This window comes from Lissotriton vulgaris, chromosome 1_1 (assembly GCF_964263255.1).
Source record: "Lissotriton vulgaris chromosome 1_1, aLisVul1.2, whole genome shotgun sequence".
Taxonomy (NCBI): Eukaryota; Metazoa; Chordata; class Amphibia; order Caudata; family Salamandridae; genus Lissotriton; species Lissotriton vulgaris.
In genome coordinates, this window is record NC_141685.1 from 2,059,717,039 (window position 1) to 2,059,736,412 (window position 19,374).

Consider the following 19,374-nt stretch of genomic DNA (forward strand, 5'->3'; position numbering starts at 1 on the left):
GTCAAGCTCCTCTTGCATGCCTACAAAGCCCTCCAGGACCTAGTACCTACCTACCTCAACCATCAACTGAACTTCCATCAACCAGCCAGACACCTGCGCTCCTTTTCCCCTCCAGCTCCATAGAACCCCCTCATGGCAGACTTCAGAAAGAGACTTAAGACCTGGATTTTTGATTGATGCACAGCGCCCAGACACCTCTGGGTGTGACAGTACTGAACTCTACAAATGCTGTTTGATTGATTGAATGGCGTCAGTTTCATTGCCTCTCCAAATGAATAGGATGTAGTCTATGTAGGGGATTCCCTGTTTCTGTACCAAACCTGCCATCAAGGTGGATTCTTTAAGTTGGAAGGGGTACCCACTTCGATGTTACTAACCCCTTTCGTGACAGCCATACAGTCCAATAAAACCTAATACTTTTCTAAACGAGCACAATGTGCATTCGTTCTTTTTTTATAGATGCATCATCCTTGAAGGCCACATTAAATGTGCATATATTTCTTATTTAATTCTAGCCTCTGACAGATGCCATGTTTATACTTTGATTCCCCACCAGCTTTAGCTCTGCAATCTAATCTGTTCAAACAGCAGCAAATAGTTTTGGTGGAAACAGGAAGGGTTTAGAATGTAGTTATCATTGCAACAAGGGCATTGTAATGGTTTGCTAACGACGAAAAAGAAGTTGGTTTATATCATGTTAACTTCTTATTGACTGCCTCATTGCTACCATAAAATATAATAATTTGTCGCATTCAGCACAACCAGACTTTTAATTACTGCTATGAATTTCATAAAGCAAAAGGTTTTTCAGTGTTACCCCATCGTACAATCAATTAATGCACATAAATTGCTCTCTGGTAAAATGTAAGGAATAATGATATTGTATGTAACATACATCGAAATGCTCTCTACATTCATATGACATAAGATGTTCACTGATAAAAGCTTCCTAATAGAAAATGAGATGCCTTATTGCAGAATCTACTGCAACGCTTTTTCTTATCATAATTTGTTTCAGCATGTAGCAAGAGTATCACAAATGTTATATACACAGATGTTGTAGAAAGAGATAGGAGTTGGACCACCTTCACGTGCTATTTCATCAGCCACAACCAAGAGTACAGTTTCCCTATTCTAAGTCACAACTACATCTTGTACTCCAGGTGTTACAAAAAAGACAAAATCAACAGATTGTCAATCAAGGTAAAGAATAAATATATTTATTAGGACGTGAACCCTTACCCGCGTTAAGGTGGCATGCTTTATCATAAGGCTCCTCCTCACATTGGCAAGATGTGAATACCGAGTTCTTTAAACCCTATGTCCATCTGGTAATGCAAAGAAGGTATCCTTAAATGTAAAAACAGAAGCAAGAAAAAAACAGGAATTGAGTCCAATTTGTTTCTGCTCAAAAACAAACTGCATTTGAAGGGACATAGAGCGTTAATCAGGCTGTGACCCTCACAGTTAGTGATTAAAGCCTTCTAAATGTGACTTTTAGTAAATCAAAACTACACTTGACCAGTAATAACCAGTGGTAGGATGGGCATCCACCATCATCAAGTAACCCTTAACATGGGTGATCCTATCTTTTAACACAATGGTCAAACTGTGGCAGAATCAGATTATTCCAGCTACCACATTTTCAATCAGGTCCAGGCCTTTGGTGTTAAAAGATGCACACAGAGTACAAACGTTTGTAGACAATAGTATTCCAGGATATTGAGAGCTACCTATAACTATGGGTGGGAGAAGTGTGTTTCTGCTCTCTTTCTAGTCTCATAATGTCATGTACCAGATACAATTTGATGATGATGGTACACCACCTTAAATTGGGATGCAGCTGTCAAGCCAAACGCATAGTTCCCCTTTCTCAATCAGAGATTGGGAAAAAGTTTCCATCCGTGGAGCCTCTGTCAAAGGAAACCCTTGACCTGGTGCCAGATCACAGTGGTATTCAATCTACCCTATTTGGAGAAGGACGGCAATCACTGGTTTTCCCTTCCTGGTACAGTCAGCAGGAGGGTCTTAGAAGAGAAATTAAGAAAACTCCCTATGGATCAGGGATATTTGTCTTTTGCTGTACTTTGGGGGTTTGCAGCTGCAAAGCAAAGGGGAATGTTGAGAGAGCCACTACAAGATGGGAGCCTTTGGTAGTGTTTTTACCGCACCACCAGATGCACTTTCATTATAGAGACCCTACCCTTGCCTAAAAGACTCCATAATATATATTCTAAGAAAGATAGTGCAAACATAGATGTGATTGACTTTGTAGTGCTACTCCCTTAAAGGAGACCATGTGCTAGTCTACAGGAAATAGGGAATGTTCTTCCTAGATGCATGCGCATTTGAAACACTCACCTTAACCGGAATCATCATTGCCCATTATTGGAAAGTGTTGCACAAACTTATATAGATACAAATAGGAGCTAAAGAAGAAAGAATGCATTTTGTGACAAGGAGAGAGAAATCCTCTCTGCTCCTGGAGAAATAGGAAAATAATCAAGTATGCAACATCTGTCGCCCCATGACAAACTCTCCAAAAGCATTCCACGAAGAGCTCTGTGTAAACTAGACTACAACTTCCTGTGGTCGCTTGCCGTCGTGCACAAGAACATCAAGGTGTCCTTGGTGCTGTTCATGCACTTGCTGTCAGTTGACTCTCTAGGCTGTAGTCTTTTTGTGATATTTGGGCCATAACTCCCTCTGGCCTTTGCATTTCCCTCCCACATCCAGACTAATAGTGTTACTTTTGCTATCATCACTCCAGTTCCACATTTCCACGGTCAGCCCGCCGCTGTGCCTTTCCCACTCATTCTGATGGCGCTCCATTCTTCTGCTGCACAGTCCTTATATCTTTTTTTACATTTATATAGCCCAACTGCCATCTCACCAGTACAGACAACACTCTATGAAGCATCAGAAGACCATCCAAAAAACACTGTGTAGTTTGAGCCGACAAAGAGCCGGCAAACTGTTTTACTGTACATTTTGGTGTGCTTATGACATGAGTAAATATGTCCGTAAAAGGATGTCCAAGACCCTGAGGTCCAACAGGAATGGGGTACTTTTTCCATACTAGCCTGGTACACTTTCAGTCAATCAAAAACATAAAAGGTTTATTGCAGACAATGTACCAACCACTGCATACATGGCTTATCTGTCAAGAGGTACCATGTCATGTTTGACAGCTTAACTCAGTTTTGCCTTTCTAACCAATACATTATATGCAAAATGCTGATGGTTAGCACGCAACAATTGGCTATAGGTAGCACAATGACATGGGAGACCTTAGAATGTCCAACACACACGAACCGAGAGTGGAGTAACAAATTAGTTACTTTGATCCAATTGTCCGAGGAGGCATGATGATTTAAGACAGGGTTCTCCACAGTTGGTCCTGGAGGGCCGGATCCATGCCGGATTCTTGGCATATCCCCATTTAGATAAATGTAGTTATCTCTAAAATCTGGCAAGGATCTAGCTCTCCAGGACTGACTTTGGAGAAGCCTGATTTAAGACGAAGAACGCTGTAACTGTCCGATCGTCATGTCATACCGTATCTGCTCTCTGTAGACCTGGACAGAGCAAAGTCACTTCCCTGATAACTATGAAAAGACTATCTTGAATTGTGTGAGCACATGGATTTGATAGGGTTCATGTTCTGTTTCATCTCCTGGGTGCACAGCTGCAGACTCAGTCTCTCCACTGGCCAGTTCCTGATACCAGAACATGACCTTTCTTTAACAGCTGTACTCTGTGAGAAATACCGCTCCATTTCCCTAGTACAATGATAATCATTTGGTAAGGCAGTGAGCGTGGGCTCAGGGCCAATCGCAGTGCCTGGCAGAACTGTGCTACGATAAGCTAGTTGGTACACTAAAGGGCATAATCATCATTATGTGAAGCAGCAAGCTGCCCTGCTGGGCTGTGTGACAGGGAAAGGGCAGGAATGTGTTGTATTTAATATAAATAGCGCCAACACAGGCACTTTGCACCCTGGTGTAAGAATGACTGCATTGAAAGCAAGATTCTTTTTGTGTTTTTGTGCAGGGAGGCATACCTTCCTGCACAAAAACATTCCCCTGAGGCATTTTCCTCTTTTTATGTGTGTGAATTATGTAGCACGCATAGAAAAGGAAAAGACGAGGAGAAATAAGCATATTTCTCCTTGTTATGTGTCCCAGAGAAGGTGTATCATGTTGGCACATTCCCAGGTCTACTAGTAATGGTAAATCTGGGAATCTGTCAAAAACAATGGGTGTTGCATGGGGACACCCACGCACTACTAATGGAATGCCTCCCTGGGGCAGAGCAACGGAATGCAGGGATGTGTGCTGTGTTGCATCACTCCAGATTTATCAAGCCACACAAGGTGATCTTGCATGGCTTGATACATTTTACTTAAGGTTTGTGTTGTGCTTGTTCTGTGGTGCAAAAGCAAAGCTACCCTTTGATGATTATAGCCCTAAATTGACTTTTTGCAGTTCAGGGTCACTGTTTGCAAGATGAGAAGGGATGCAAAACTACTCTGGAATCCTAAAAGTGTGTATACTAGTAGAGCGCACAAACATTCAAATTAGGAATAACCACATTTCCAGCGGACACGTAGGCCTCATTCAAAATATAGTATTCTATTGAAGAGCATGGGTAAGCCTGACACATTGTGAAAGTGAGGTGGAAGGTGCAGACAACCTAGATGGTGGCCTACATATTGCATCCACTCCAGGTGGATGAATGTATCCAACCCTTGTTGGGCCTGATCTTTAAAGTGTGGCCAGACCTGTGATTTCTGGATCCCTAGTAGGCATCATTCCACCTGCACATTGATATTGTACCTGGGTCAAGAACTGAACTCACCCATGTACATACTTACGTGCTTCTGGTAAAAGGGCCTGGGAAACCTGCACATCATCACTTAAAAGCCTGTCAGACTGTCACGACGCTTAGGGCACTTGTCACTGTCTCTGTATCATGGGAAGCACTGTTTTTTTTTTTTTTTTTTTTTTTTTTTGGCTTTATATTTTTTTTTATTTGACAAACTAAATTTACAGACGACGACCACGGCGACCGCCCTTTCTGCGAGTGCTGTCGGAGGGAATTGGAGTCACATCCTCGATACGACCAATCTTCATTCAAGAACGGGCCAGGGCTCTTAGGGCTGACTGAGCACCTGGTCCTGGTGTCTTGGTCCTGTTTCCACCTGTTGCGCGTAACTTAATATGAAGGGCGGTGATGCCAAGCTCCTTGCATCGCTGGGCCACATCCTGAGCTGCCAACATGGCGGCATATGGGGAGGATTCATCTCTGTCAGCCTTCACTTTCATTCCACCAGTCACACGACAAATTGTTTCCTTGCCAGACAGATCGGTGACATGGACGAAAGTGTCGTTGAAGGAAGCGAATATATGGCACACTCCAAACACATTTTCACCGTCTGCAACTTGAGGTCCCAGGCTGATGACCTGCTCTTCCTTCTTTTCCTTGCCCTTACGAGGAGTCAGTTTTCTGCTAGTTGTCGCTGAATCGCTACCGGAAGCACTGTTTTTAAGGGGAAAACCTGTTGCAATTTACTGTTCTGCGGAGGAATGCATTACACAGTCCCTGGTGCTATATGCTACTGAGGAGCCAGTGCCGTCACCCTTGGGCCACAATACAAGTTAACTATGTCTTTCTCCTCTACTGTGTTTGTCTCTCCTCCTCCTCCTCGAAGATGCACAGAGTGTAGGCCAAAAAGTCTCATGATGGGATTTTTGTTTAGACTATTCCAAATCGTGGAAGTTCACCCTAACATATCCATATGCTCTGATGAAGCTTTATTTTCATCACTATTTTACATTACATGTTCAAAGTTTCATAAAAACATACACAGGCAGTGTGAACGGAGATAGGTATCAAAAGAGGTCAACTGCAATTCTAAGAACTTGCCTGTTCTGAAAGGTAATCCTGTATTTTGAAGGACATGCGGGAATACATGCTCAAACACGCCAGCTTAAGTGAGTAATGTTCAATTGGAGCCAGTTGTTTAATTTTTTAATTGCTCCAAAACACTTTTCTTCATTAGGATTATTTTTGTTGACACATAACTTCCACTCTTTAATAAGATTTATTATTTTGGCTCACTGTAAGTTTACAGCAGTCTTTCCACTCCTACTCTTTTGGCAGACATGTCCATTTACTGTCACCATGCCAGAACTCCTATGGTAACAAAGTTATTAGGTGTGACGTTAAGGCATGAATGCCCTTAAGGTTTATGCATAAGGATAAAATAATACCTCCACCTTAGGAATTAAGTGAAACAGGTATTATTTTCTCTAATTGATCGAAACTCGAATCTGCATCCAATCCATGTAGTGTTCCCACAAATAAGTTAGTAGCAGGAAGAACTTTCTGTACTTGAGAACTTCGACTCCCATTTATGTAGTTACAATAGGGATGCAGTGAATGTAAGAAAGAGGCTTATTTTAGGTGGGTGACTGCTCACCTCAAGGAACAGTAACACTTCTTGTCAGGGTGAACCATCACAGCCACTAAATTTACCTGAGCTCACCCCCTTATTAGCTATCGTGCAAAAAAGACAAGCTCAACTTAAGGCAATGTGTAAAGAATTTATGCAGTGCCAAAACAGTAATAAAGTCAAAGCATGAGGAAATAAGAATGCCAAGCTGAATTAGCAATATAGAGCACAATTTAATAAACAAAATTACAAAATTACAATAAGGGGAACCGGAGACATGAATTATTAACGTTCTTTTGGAAATTGCTCCAAAAAAGCAGAAAGTGCCGTTGATAGTCTATGAAAGTGGTGGATCGGGACCTAGGCATAATTTGTGGCCAACTGTGATGGAGCCTTAGTTAGATATACCAAGTGGAGTGAACACTAAAAAACCTGGAAGCCTACATTTTTAAAAACGTTTCTAAGTTCAACTTCGGAAAGGTAGTTTGTCACTTTTTTGACAAAATGCGTTGACATTTTTTCCTAATCCGGATGCAGAAAGGGATTTTGTCACTTTTTGAGAAAATCCTCCCTGAACATGTCACCACTAAAATTGTAGCCACCACTGTGGAATCAAACGTCTGATACTTAAGGCAGGATGGTGGCACTGTTGCGCTGCAGCTTTTGAGATTTCTCCCTGAACATGTTCTAAGTCCAAACACAGACTCTCAGGGTGTCAGACAGAGGGCAACAGCAAAGTCCAGTCCATGTCAAGTTGCCACTGGTAAGCTGGGTATTTCAGGTAAGAGGTCTCTTGCAAGTTGTTGTGTCCCTGTAGCCACAAAGCAAGTCAGTCAACTGACCCTTGGATTCCAGTCCTTCATGGCTTCTTCTCAGGTCCAATTGTCTTCTGTCCTTCTGGTAGTCCAGTAAGTGTTCTAAGGATGGTGCCCCAATTTCCACATTTATGCCTGGCATAAGCTAATGGGAGTGACGCCAAGGCACTCTGGGTAAAGCTTCCGAGGGCAAACCTATGCCCTTTTTCAGGTTCCTGTTTTCTCTGCTGCAATTAAGCCTACAGTGCCCCCTCACTCTCAAAATCCATGTTTGGAGAACACTTCTCTCCTTGTGCGGAGTCTGGATGCCCACCCATAGGTGTGGCCAGGGTAATGTACAGTTGTCTCCCCTGTGGCAACTCAATATCGATTCTGGGAGTAACTTTACTCTCACTGTGTTTGGTACCAGTCCGGCTGTGGAGACAAATGATGGGCCCTTTCCAGGTGTCACCTAACATATACTTGTGGCAGGAAAGTCCCCTTGGTAGTAAATTAAGGGGCATATTATCAAGGGGGGGGGCGATAGAATTTTCGCCGCTTAGCGGGCGAAAATCGGACGCTAAACCGGCGAAAATTGCCTATCGCCCTATTAGCAAGCTGTTGTTAACAGCAGTTAGCAACAGCTTGTAGGCGATAGCGAGTGGTTTGGGGCCTGCTTTGCATGTCAGCGATATTTACCAAACTGTTAGCGACTGAAAACAGTCGCTAACATGGCTATCGCCTATTAGCAAGGCAGGCGTAGCGATGAAAATATTTGCGCTAAGTGCGAATATCGCCAAATACTAACACCTGCCCAGACCAGTTCTTAGCCATGTTATCCAATGGGAGGTAGATAACATGGCTAAGAGCATTTAGTTGCTAATGCATGAATATCGCTGTATTCTCAGCGATATTCAGGCATTTCCCGCTATCGCCAGGTATTTTATCACTTTTGAGATAAACGTTGCTAATAGCACGTTATCTCAGCGATAAAATACGGCGATGCTTGGCGATAGAAAAATTGACGCTAAGCCTATTTAGCGATAATTTTCGCTAGTTGTTGGTAATATGCCCCTAAGTTCCTTGGACAACACCAGCTGGCCTTTCTGCCAAGAGAAGAAAACACCTCCTCCATCCCAGGCCATTATCTCTGCTCTGGGGACATATTTCACACCTAATTGAAGCCAAGTACAGACTGGGCAGTTGATGGAGAACTAATGCAAATTATCCTCCCCCAGTTTCAGACAGGGTAAAGGTAATTTTTTTAAAAGTACATTTCTTATATATTTAATCAAAATCTGACTTTGCCATTGATTGGATGTTTATTAGATTTACAAATAAAACTGTGAATGGAGTCTGTAGCTGGTGCAGGACAAAAAATATAGATTAAAGTATATAATCTATACTTTTGCTTTTCCTATGTGCCAGCTAAGAGCCTGGCCAGTGACAATGCCGTTTTGGGCCCAGTCTTTGGTGGAACATGTAATTTCTAATGCCACATATGTTCTGCTCTTAAACATTATGCAGCTGGACCTCGCTGCCAGTAAACATCTGATAGCCAGAACATGGTCCTAGGATGCTTGATTCTGGTCCAGGGAAGACATGGCTTGGCAGTTCGGGCTGGACCTTCCCATGAGGCACAGGGTCAAGACTGATTTGCATCTGGCCATGTCTGAACTGGGGTGGCGTGGTGAGCAAAATAAGGATGGATTAAACCCAGATCTGTGACTAGGGGTGATTGTTTTGCCGATGTGCAACATTCCGTCCATCATCTTGTGTGTTTTACTGTTCGCCCTATGTGGGAAGGGTATGTCCAGGCGTGGGTCCCGTGCTCACTACGCCACTGGAGTCAAGCTATCCTGGCTGATAATGGCTGATAGTCAGAAACCGGTCCTAGGATGCTTGATTCCAGTCCAGGGAAGACATGGCTTAGCAGTTCGGGCTGGACTGGTCCCATGATGCACAGGGTCAAGACTGATTTCCATATGGCCATGTCTGAACTGGGGTGGCTGGGTGAGCAAAATAACAATGGATTAAACCCAGATCTGTGATTTAGGGTGAATGTTTTGCCAATGTGCAACATTCCTTCCATCATCTTGTGTGTTTTGCTGTTCGCCCTATGTGGGAAGGATGTGCTCAGACGTGGTTCCTGTGCTCACTACGCCACTGGAATCAAGCTATCCCGGCTGATGACGGCTGATAGCCAGAAACCGGTCCTAGGATGCTTGATTCCGGTCCAGAGAAGACATGGTTTGGCAGTTCGGGCTGGACTGTTCCCATGAGACAGAGGGTCACGACTGATTTGCATATGGCCATGTCTGAACTGGGGTGGCATAGTGAGCAAAATAGCGATGGATTAAACCCAGATTTGTGACTGGGAGTGAATGTTTTGCCATTGTGCAACATTCCGTCTATCATCTTGTGTGTTTTGATGTTCGTCCTTTGTGGGAAGGGTATGCCCAGACGTGTGTCCAGTGCTCACTACGCCACTGGAGTCAAGCTATCCTGGCTAATGACGGCTGATAACCAGAAACCGGTTCTAGGATGCTTGATTCCGGTCCAGGGAAGACATGGCTTGGCAGTTCGGGCTGGACTGTTGCCATGAGGCACAGGGTCAAGACTGATTTGCATCTGGCCATGTCTGAACTGGGGTTGCGTGGTGAGCAAAATAACGATGGATTATACCCAGGTCTGTGACTGCGGTGAATGTTTTGCCAATGTGCAACATTCCGTCCATCATCTTGTGCATTTTGCTGTTCGCCCTATGTGGGAAGGGTATGCCTAGATGTGGGTCTCGTGCTCACTACGCCACTGGAGTCAAGCTATCCTGGCTGGTGACAGCTGATAGCCAGAAAATGGTCCTAGGATGCTTGATTCCAGTCCAGGGAAGACATGGCTTGGCAGTTTGGGCAGGACTGGTCCCATGAGGCACAGGGTCAAGACTGATTTGCATATGGCCATGTCTGAACTGGGGTGGCGTGGTGAGCAAAATAACGATGGAATAAACCCATATCTGTGACTGGGTGTCATTGTTTTGCCAATGTGCACTATTCCATCCATCATCTTTGGTGTTTTACTGTTCGCCCTATGTAGTAAGGGTATGTACAGACGTGGGTCCCGTGCTCACTATGCCACTGGAGTCAAGCTATCCTGGCTGATAGCGGCTGATAGTCAGAAACCGGTCTTAGGATGCTTGATTCCGGTCCAGGGAAGACATGGCTTGGCAGTTCGGGCTGGACTGTTCCCATGAGGCACAGAGTCAAGACTGATTTGCATATGGCCATGTCTGAACTGGGGTGGCATAGTGAGCAAAATAGCGATGGATTAAACCCAGATCTGTGACTGGGGGTGAATGTTTTGCCAATGTGCAACATTCCGTCCATCATCTTGTGCGTTTTACTGTTCGCCCTATGTGGGAAGGGTATATCCAGACGTGGGTCCCGTGCTCACTACGCCACTGGAGTCAAGCTATCCTGGCCGATAACGGCTGATAGTCAGAAACCGGACCTAGGATGCTTGATTCCAGTCCATGGAAGACATGGCTTGGCAGTTCGGGCTGGACTATTCCCATGAGGCACAGAGGCAAGACTGATTTGCATATGGCCATGTCTGAACTAGGGTGGCGTGGTGAGCAAAATAACGATGGATTAAACCTAGATCTGTGACTGGGGGTGAATGTTTTGCCAATGTGCAACATTCCGTCCATCATCTTGTGTGTTTTGCTGCTGATAAAGTAAGCCAGAAAGAATTGAACCTGAAGGCAAAGAAGGCCTCCTCATTCAGAGATGATGGTGGTAGCAACAGTGAAGTGCCTAGTGGAAAAAAAGGAGCCTACATCCCCAAAGCACTGGTGCTTAGCTATGTGGTGGGGAATAATATTAATATTTGGTTTGCAGAATATGAGGTTGCCTGCTGGTGCATAGAGTCCCAGAGTAGAACTTAGGGGGGGTTAGTCTGTGGAATTACCTGCCAATTGCTGGAAGGAATACCCTATTGGCCCTTGAAGTAGCTGCCAATGTGGGATATGCACCCATGAAGAAAGCCCATATCACAAAGTTTGATCTGAGCCCTGACAAGCATTGCCTGAAGTTCAGGTATATCCATAAGCAGTCACACCATGCATGGGTGCATTTGTGGTTTCAAGTAAGGCACTGGATGGTTGGTGAAGAGCAGCAAAGTACATTATTTTTATGGGCTTTATAATTTATTGATGAAGGAGCAAATACTGAGAACTGTTTGTGGAGTTGCACCAGAAACCTAAATGATTCCAAGCTAACTGTTTTCCGGAAGATTGGGAAGGAGGCTGACCTCTACATTAGTACCACGGTGTCCTAGAAGGTATGTGGGAAGACCTCTACAAAGGTAGGTTGGGTTACCCTCAACAGAATGATGAGCGGAAAATGTAGGAGTTCTCAAAAAGCCCTCAAAAGAGTTTCCAGGGAAAGGTGTCACATTCTTCTTCTGTAACTAAGAGGGCTGTTTTAGTGGGAAGAAAAAATTAGGGTCTTACCAGCCCTGGCGCTATGATTGTTCCAATCAGTGCACAAGAAAGGACAGGCCTTGAGGTCTGAAAATAAACAGCCCCAATGAGTGGGCTCACACCAGGTATTGCTATTGTAGTGCTGGAGGGTGTGGTTGCCCCAGTTTGTTTGAGGGTAGACCAGAAATTACGCTACTATTCCTAGGTGACAGAGAGATGGTGCCTAAAATTCACATGCCTGACAACACTAAGAAGTATATGCAGTGGCTCACCATTAATGGGCAGAGGGCAGAGACTCTGAGAGGCACAGTAGAAAATATGACTACTGTTAGGTGTCATCTGATGTCCTCAGAGCAGGTTATCCCTGATGTAGTCCAACAGGTTGTGACAAGTAGACTGCTAGATTAGCCACTATTCTTTGGTTTTAATACCCCTGGAGTGAGGTGGGGTATTTGGTAGCTGTGAGTTGAGGCATTCCTGTAGATTGCTTGCTGGGAAATGGCTTAGAGTGCACTTTCTGGAAAGAAGTGGAGCTCAGGTCTCATTTGGAGATTTTGGGGTTGTCTGATTGAGTTCTGATGACCACACATTCCATGGCTGCCAGATAGGGTAGTTAAACAGATCTGGAGCCTTAAAGGGTGGCCCAGGCTCCTACCAGGAAGAGGCGAGGCAAAGGGCATGAAAATTCGCCCTGGTAGTTTACATGGCCTAGGAGGACGCTGATCCTGCTGAGAGGCCCTGGAGCCTACAGGGGAAGATAATTCTTCCCTGGCAGAACTGCCTCAGCTAGATGAGTGACAAACTGCAGGAGTACCATCCCAGGCTGAGTTCTTCAACATGCAGAAGGAGTGCTCCACTCCTGAGGACTGCCCTCTTGAGGGCCTAAAGTGGCAGACTGAAGCCCAGGCCAATGTCGACACCTCTGGTGATCACCAGTCATGCCTGTAGATTGTTTGCTGGGAAATGACTTAGAATGTACTTTCTGGAAAGAAGCTTAGCTCAGGTTTCATCTGGAGATGTTGGGATTGCCTGAGTGAGTTCTGATCACAACACTTCATGGCTGCCAGATAGGTGAGTTAAACAGATCTGGAACATGAAAGAGTGGCCCAGGTTCATGCCAGGAAGAGGAGATGCAAAGGGCATGGGAAACCCACCCTGGTTGTTCCCATGGTCTAGAAGTAGACTGATCCTACAGAGAGGCCCTGGAGCCTAGAGAGGAAGATAATTAATCTCTGGAAGACCCGCCTCAGCTAGATGAGTGCCAAGCTGCAGGAGTACAATCACAGGCAGAGTTCTACAACATGCAGGAGTGCTCCACTCTTGAGGGCTCCACTCCTGAGGGACTACAGTAGCAGACTAAAGCCCAGGCCAATGTTGACACCTCTGATGACTTCCAATATTGTGGGAGAGGAATGGTCTATAGTGAGTATACAGTCCCTGAGCTTGGATCAACCAGAATGCTTGTGGTCCTGACAGTGCTATAGGGCCTTCCTAATAAAGTTAGCGCATGACATCCCCCTGGCAGAACATCTAGGACAGGCCAATGCCTTTGACTACCTGATAACACACTGTTATTGGCCCCAGATAACGACTAAGTCAGATGCAGTCTGTAGGGCCTGTGTTACCCGCCAGGCCAGTGGTAAGTCAGGGATGAAGCGTAAGGCTCCCCTGCAGCTTTTCCTCATTGTGAGGAAAGCTTTGAGAGGGTGGGTGTAGGTATTGTTTGACCTCTGGACCCCAAGACAGCCTTAGAGAACAGGTTTATCATGTTTTGGTCAACCTTGTCCCACAGTACCCTGAAGCTATACCCTTGAGGTCCGTGACTGTGCCAGTGGTGCCCAGGGCATTGGTGGTGATCTTTACCCACTCGGATTTCTCCAAGAAGATTGTGTCTGATAAGGGCACCAACTTCATGCCTACATGAAGGCCACATGGAATGAGTGTGGGGTAATCTACACGTTCTCCACACCATACCATTCCAAACAAATGGGCTGGTTGAAAAAGTCACCACAAACCTAAAGGTCATCATCATAGGCCTGTCAGAGCCCCTGAGATGTAAATGGGGCGTCTTGTAACCATGCCTTCTCTTTACCTACATGGAAGTGCCACAGAAGGGATTTTGCTTCTGCCGCTTTGAGCTTCTATTGGGTCACCCTGTTAGAGGACCTCTCAGTCTTGTGAAGAAGGGGTGGGAGAAAGCTCCCAAGAAGCCCCCACATGATGTTGTGAGTTACATGTTACCTGGAGCTGGGGGTGATTGAGGGTCTGTGTGGATTATAGGTGCCTCAATTCAGTCTCCAAGACTGATACTCACCTGATTCCCAGAGCTGACCGGTTAGGGGCTGTCAAGTTCCTCAAAACATTTGACTTGAAGTCATGGTTTTGGCAGATTGCCCTATCTGAGGGGGACTAGGAGAGGTTAGCATTCTCCACCCCAGCAGAGCACTGTCACTCCAGAGTGAGTCCCAAGGGTTAACAAATACTCCTGCCACATTCAGGAGGTTAGTCAACCGGGTCCAAGCTGGGCTGGAAAACTTCAGTGACACCTACCCGGATGATATTGATATCTTCAGCTCCACCTGTCCCACCTCAAGGAAGTGCTTCAGGCCCTGCAACAGGTAGGCCTAACTTTTAAGTCCAATAAGTGTCAGATAAGCAGGACTCTGTAATATACTTCCTTGACCAAGTTGGACCAAGTTGGTCATGTAGAACTTATGGACTTGATACAGAACATCAAGGCTTGTGATCCTCCCAAGACCCAGACCCAGGTGAGAGCCGTCTTGCACCTCACTGGGCACTACAGGAAATGTGTCAAGGGATTCAGCATCATTGTTGCTCTTGTGACTAAGATGACTTCCAAAACGTAGCCAAAGAAAGTGATTTGGACAGAGGTGTGCCAAAAGGAATTTGACACCCTGAAGGAAGCCATGTGTTCTGCTCCAGTACTGGCACCTGACTTTCGTAAGGGATTCCTTGTGCAGACAGATGCTTCAAAGCATGGTGTTGGTGCAATTGCTTCATAGCTAAATGATAAGAGCCAAATCAGCAGATGGCTACTACCCACAGAGGAAAGGTGGAGTGCAGTTGGGAGGGTAGCATTTTCAGTGGTCTGGGCACTATAGAACCTGAGATCATACCTTATTTAGGACTCATTTTCTGGTTCAAACAAACCACAGATCCCACAGATGGCTGGTACAAATGTGGGGTGAGAATACTAAACTGTTGAGGTGGCCAATTTCCCTTTAGGTTATGGGATTTATGGTGTAACTTCGCCCTGGGTTTCACCACACCAATGCTGATTGTCTTTACAGGATTTAGCACCCTAGTGATGAGAACTTTCTTCAAGGTGGGTAGTTCTCCCTGCCTTTTTCTGATTGGGTCCCATGTTGGATAGGACTATATTTTGTGTGATGTACAGATTTTAACCGTAACTGTTTTTGTTGGTTGTAGAACTCTGTGCACTCTACCCTTGCTAACCAGTGGTAGAGTGCTTGTACTCTCCCTTTCCACATTATGAAATTGACATGCTTTTAAATTCGCATATTTAACTCAAATATAAGTCCCTGGTATATAGTGAATCCAGATCCTACAACTTACTTGTTACTAATGAGCGGCATCAGTCACTGTGCCACTCACTAAAGTGACAATGCAAGCATGGCTCCAGACCTCCTATTGTAACCTAGCTGTCCGGTTTTAAAACTGCATATTTGACCTGTCAAAACAACCCTGTCTGGGGGGCGTGGCCAACTATCATGGCTGACCGGACATGAATCCGATGAGCTTCCCGCCAGGCTCGTCCAAATCAGTGGTTAATGGAGCTCTAAATGGCCTGTTCGCATCGGGGGAGCTATCACGCCCTCCGGTGCCTTGACTGAAGGTTTCCAGCTGGTGGGAAAATTGCCGGGAAGCCCCAAGGTGGCGGCGGGAGCCCAACCTCCCATGCCCAGGGGACGTAACATGGAGGCCACCATCCCGATCCTTGACTGAGACCCGCGTCGCCCTGAGTTATCCAGCTGGCAGTAGGTGAGGGGCAGCGCTCCACTGAGGACAGAGAACACTGCGGAGCAGGGGGCCAGAAGCTGCCCCCGAAATCGACAGTGCAGTGAAATAGACGGCGACAAGACCACCCGTGACGTGCAAGCAAGCCCGCACTCTAACCCACCTGATTAATGGAGACAGGCCCGGAGGACTTGCGGTGTAGGTGAGCCCCCACTGACTGAGGAATTAGAGTACGGAGGATCGATGGGGGGTCCCCTCGCTGCCGATGCTCCTGGTGCGCGCCTTCCCCGCCTGACTCTAAAATGGCGGCCACCAGGGGATAATGAAGATGCGCGCGCGGAGGGCTCATGATTCTCGGAGACCCTCTGCCACCGCTGTGTTGCCTGAGGGGGAGCAACAGGGGGAAATAGCAGCAATTGTCCACCGGGACCACCGGTAAGGAGCGGTGGGTCTCCCCTTTCTCCGTGATTTGAAGCGCACTAGCACCTTATGATACCTGACCCTAAAATGGTGGCCTTTCACCCCTAGCCTGTGGCACAATAGCAATACATGGGGGCTGACTTTAGACAGTCTTGCCACAGTGTGGGAGCCATGAAGCCCACAGTGAGTCTTCGCTACAGGGAGTGAACCCACCAGCGCCTACAGTAGGTTCACCAGGGACAACGACACCTCGCGCTATGTGGCGACTGGGGGGGTGCTACTCCTGCAGCCGTCCCTAAAGAAGAAAGAGGTTGCATGGCCGGATCTTGCATTTGACACGGGCCCCATAATTACCCATTCACCACACTCGGATCCAGAAGAGGACTGATCGTGCCTCCAGATTCCGTGGAGCCAGAACTTTCCTGTCGGATCTGATGCATGCGACTTACTAGTTCTTCCAGATACCATCTGGAGAGGCCCTTGCCGTGAGCGACTGGTGGTACGGCATGGAGGGGAGCCTCCTACGGTCTCAAAGTGTTAAAGATGCCCCCAACAGCGGTGCGAGAGGGGCCCTATACCTCCTCAAAAAAAACAGCCTTCTAGAGTCTTCAACTTCTTCTTCCCAGCATTCAAGGGGCCAGCGAGTGAAGATTCTACAATTTCCCAGAGAGCCATGGCGCGCTCCAAGGAGGAACTGCTGGCCACTCTCAGAGAGTTCAAGCAAGAACTACGGAATGACATCAAGGCGGACATTGGGGCCTCCTACGATGCATTCAAGTCAGAGATGGGTGGCCGCATAGTTGCGCTTGAAGCATACGTAGATTCAGTCGGAGGCCTCACCCTTGATCTCAAAGCCAAACAACAGGAACTGGAGTAACGTATGCCGCCCCTGGAAATGCAGTCTGGTGACGTTCATGTGCAGCCACGGGCCACACAGCTTTGGTCGCTCCCGGTGGGAGAATATTCGCGTGAGAGGCCTGGAGGAAGGATGAGAGGGTCCTGACCTGGAGGCCTTTATGGTGGGGCACATTTCAACGATTGTGGGGACTCTGAACTGAAGGTATGCCTCGAAAGGGTCCACAGAGTGGGACCTCGGGCTTCAGGAGACACCAGAAAACCTTGTGATGTGCTAGCCAAATTTAGCTCCTTCAAGGTAATAGAACGAATCCTTTTGAAAGCCCGCTCAATGGACAGAATCTTCTTTCAAAATACAGAATGCTTGCTCTTCCAAGATGTAGCTCAAGCCACACTAGCCAGACACCACCAATTTTGCCCGATCACGTCCACCTTGAGGGATAGACAGGTGCGCCACTGCTGTACTTACCCTTTCGACCTAGGCTTCACTTGGGCCAACAAAAATCAACACTGTACAACCCTGGATGAAGGGGCGGCTATCCTGGACATCGAGGTGCCCACAGTAACAAGTGTGACACCCGACAGACAGGCCCAGGAGATAGGGGTCCAACGCAGAAAGAAAGAGGCTCCTGGCTTCAACAGAGGAGATCAGGCAAACCCCCGGAAAGTTGACAATCCTGAATCGGCGTGACGTCTCTACAGGCCTCCTGGGTCAGCCTTGTTGCAGCGGTGCACGGACGCACACACGGCCCACTGAACATTAAACGCCATAACTGGCTAAGCCACTGAATTCCACTGATGTCTTAATCTACCAGAAAACCATCAAGCCATGGTGGTCCTCCTATGTGATTTAGTATCCCTGCGGGCATGAAGTTGCATTAAGTTGGACTGGGACTACATAGTTATATTGGACCTTGTCCGGTTTTCCCCTTATTTTTGCTTTATGGTGTCAAGGTCCCTGTTTTTATCAGCCACTATCTAAACTTCCATGACGGGGTGGAGGGGAGGGGAGCTGGTTAGCCAGGGGAAGGGAGGGAGGGGGGCTGAGCCTAATTACCCAGGTAAGGATGTCCCATGGTAGGGTTAAACTGCTTATGAAAGAACGTTAAGGGGCTGAATTCACCTAACAAGTGGCAACGGATCGGGAAGTTCCTCCGGGATCATCACATCACAATCGTTGCCCTCCAAGAGACACATCTTCCCCGCAAAGAGGAACACCCCTTGAAACATAGGACATGGCCTCAGATTTACCGTTTCTCGGCACATACCAAACACAAGGGAGTGGCGCTTCTCTTTCACTCCTCAACCCCATTCCTACACCTGGCTACCCGCATGGACAAGGAAGGGAGATATGTAATGGTCAAGGGGTAGGTGCGAAGAAGACGTTACACCTTTGCCACACTTTACTCCCCTAACACAGGTCAACACGATTTTCTCAGTACCTTCATCTCCACCTTGGAAGGCTTTGCCAGTGGGGATGTCATCCCGCTGGGGGACTTCAACTTAATTTGGGACCCAACGATGGATACGACTCATAGTCACAGCACGGCGAGGGGGGTCTTCAGTCAACCGATCCAAGCAATGATACGGGGCCTGGGGCTAGTGTACGCATGGAGGTCTGCACATCCCACGACTCAGAATTATTCTTTTTTTTCCCACTTACACAGGAGGTACTCCCGCATAGACCATGCCTTCTTGCGCCAGTCCCTTCTCACAAAGGTGGTGGGATCTCAGTTTCACCCGATTTGCTTCTCTGATCAAACGCCCTTGGAGCTGACCCTTGACTGGCCCACTCCCCGCTCCAAATTCGCCAGATGGTATTTCCCTAGTTACCTGACTCAGGCTAGGCTCCTTCCAGACGAGCTCAGGCAAGCCTTCACAGACTTTTTTTACTTCAATGACCCAACCCAGACCTTGCTCGCCAACAATTGGGATGCCTTCAAGACAGTCATCAGAGGGAAGAGCATGGAACTAGATGCGGCGCTCAAAAAGCAACGCATGGGAGAACGATTTCTGGAGAGTGAACTTCATTCTGCTGAAGAGGAACACAAAACCTCCCCCTCAGTTCAAACACTATGCAAGGTCACCAAAGTAAGGGGAAACTCCAAGCAATATACACAAATAGGCCGAAAAGACCCTCTTGCACCTACAAGCACGCAACCATGAGGGAGGAAACAAGGTAGGGGCCTTACTGGCACGCCAATTACGGATCAGGCGGAGTGGGGGATCCCCATACCAGAGTGAGGTAGACCAGGCGAAAGCCTTTGGAGACTTCTACCGCAACTTATATACAGCAGATCCACCTGATCTGCAAGCACAAGACCAATACCCGGACGGTCTCTCCCTTCCGCAAGTACCAGCCTCCACCA

General features: G+C 46.8%; 1 pseudogene; it reads right to left on the bottom strand.

Annotated features, from left to right (window-relative positions):
• Positions 1-5,017: 5,017 nt before the first annotated feature.
• LOC147751606 (small ribosomal subunit protein uS11 pseudogene) lies at positions 5,018-16,590 on the bottom strand (annotated as a pseudogene).
• Between the last annotated feature and the right edge of the window lie 2,784 nt (positions 16,591-19,374).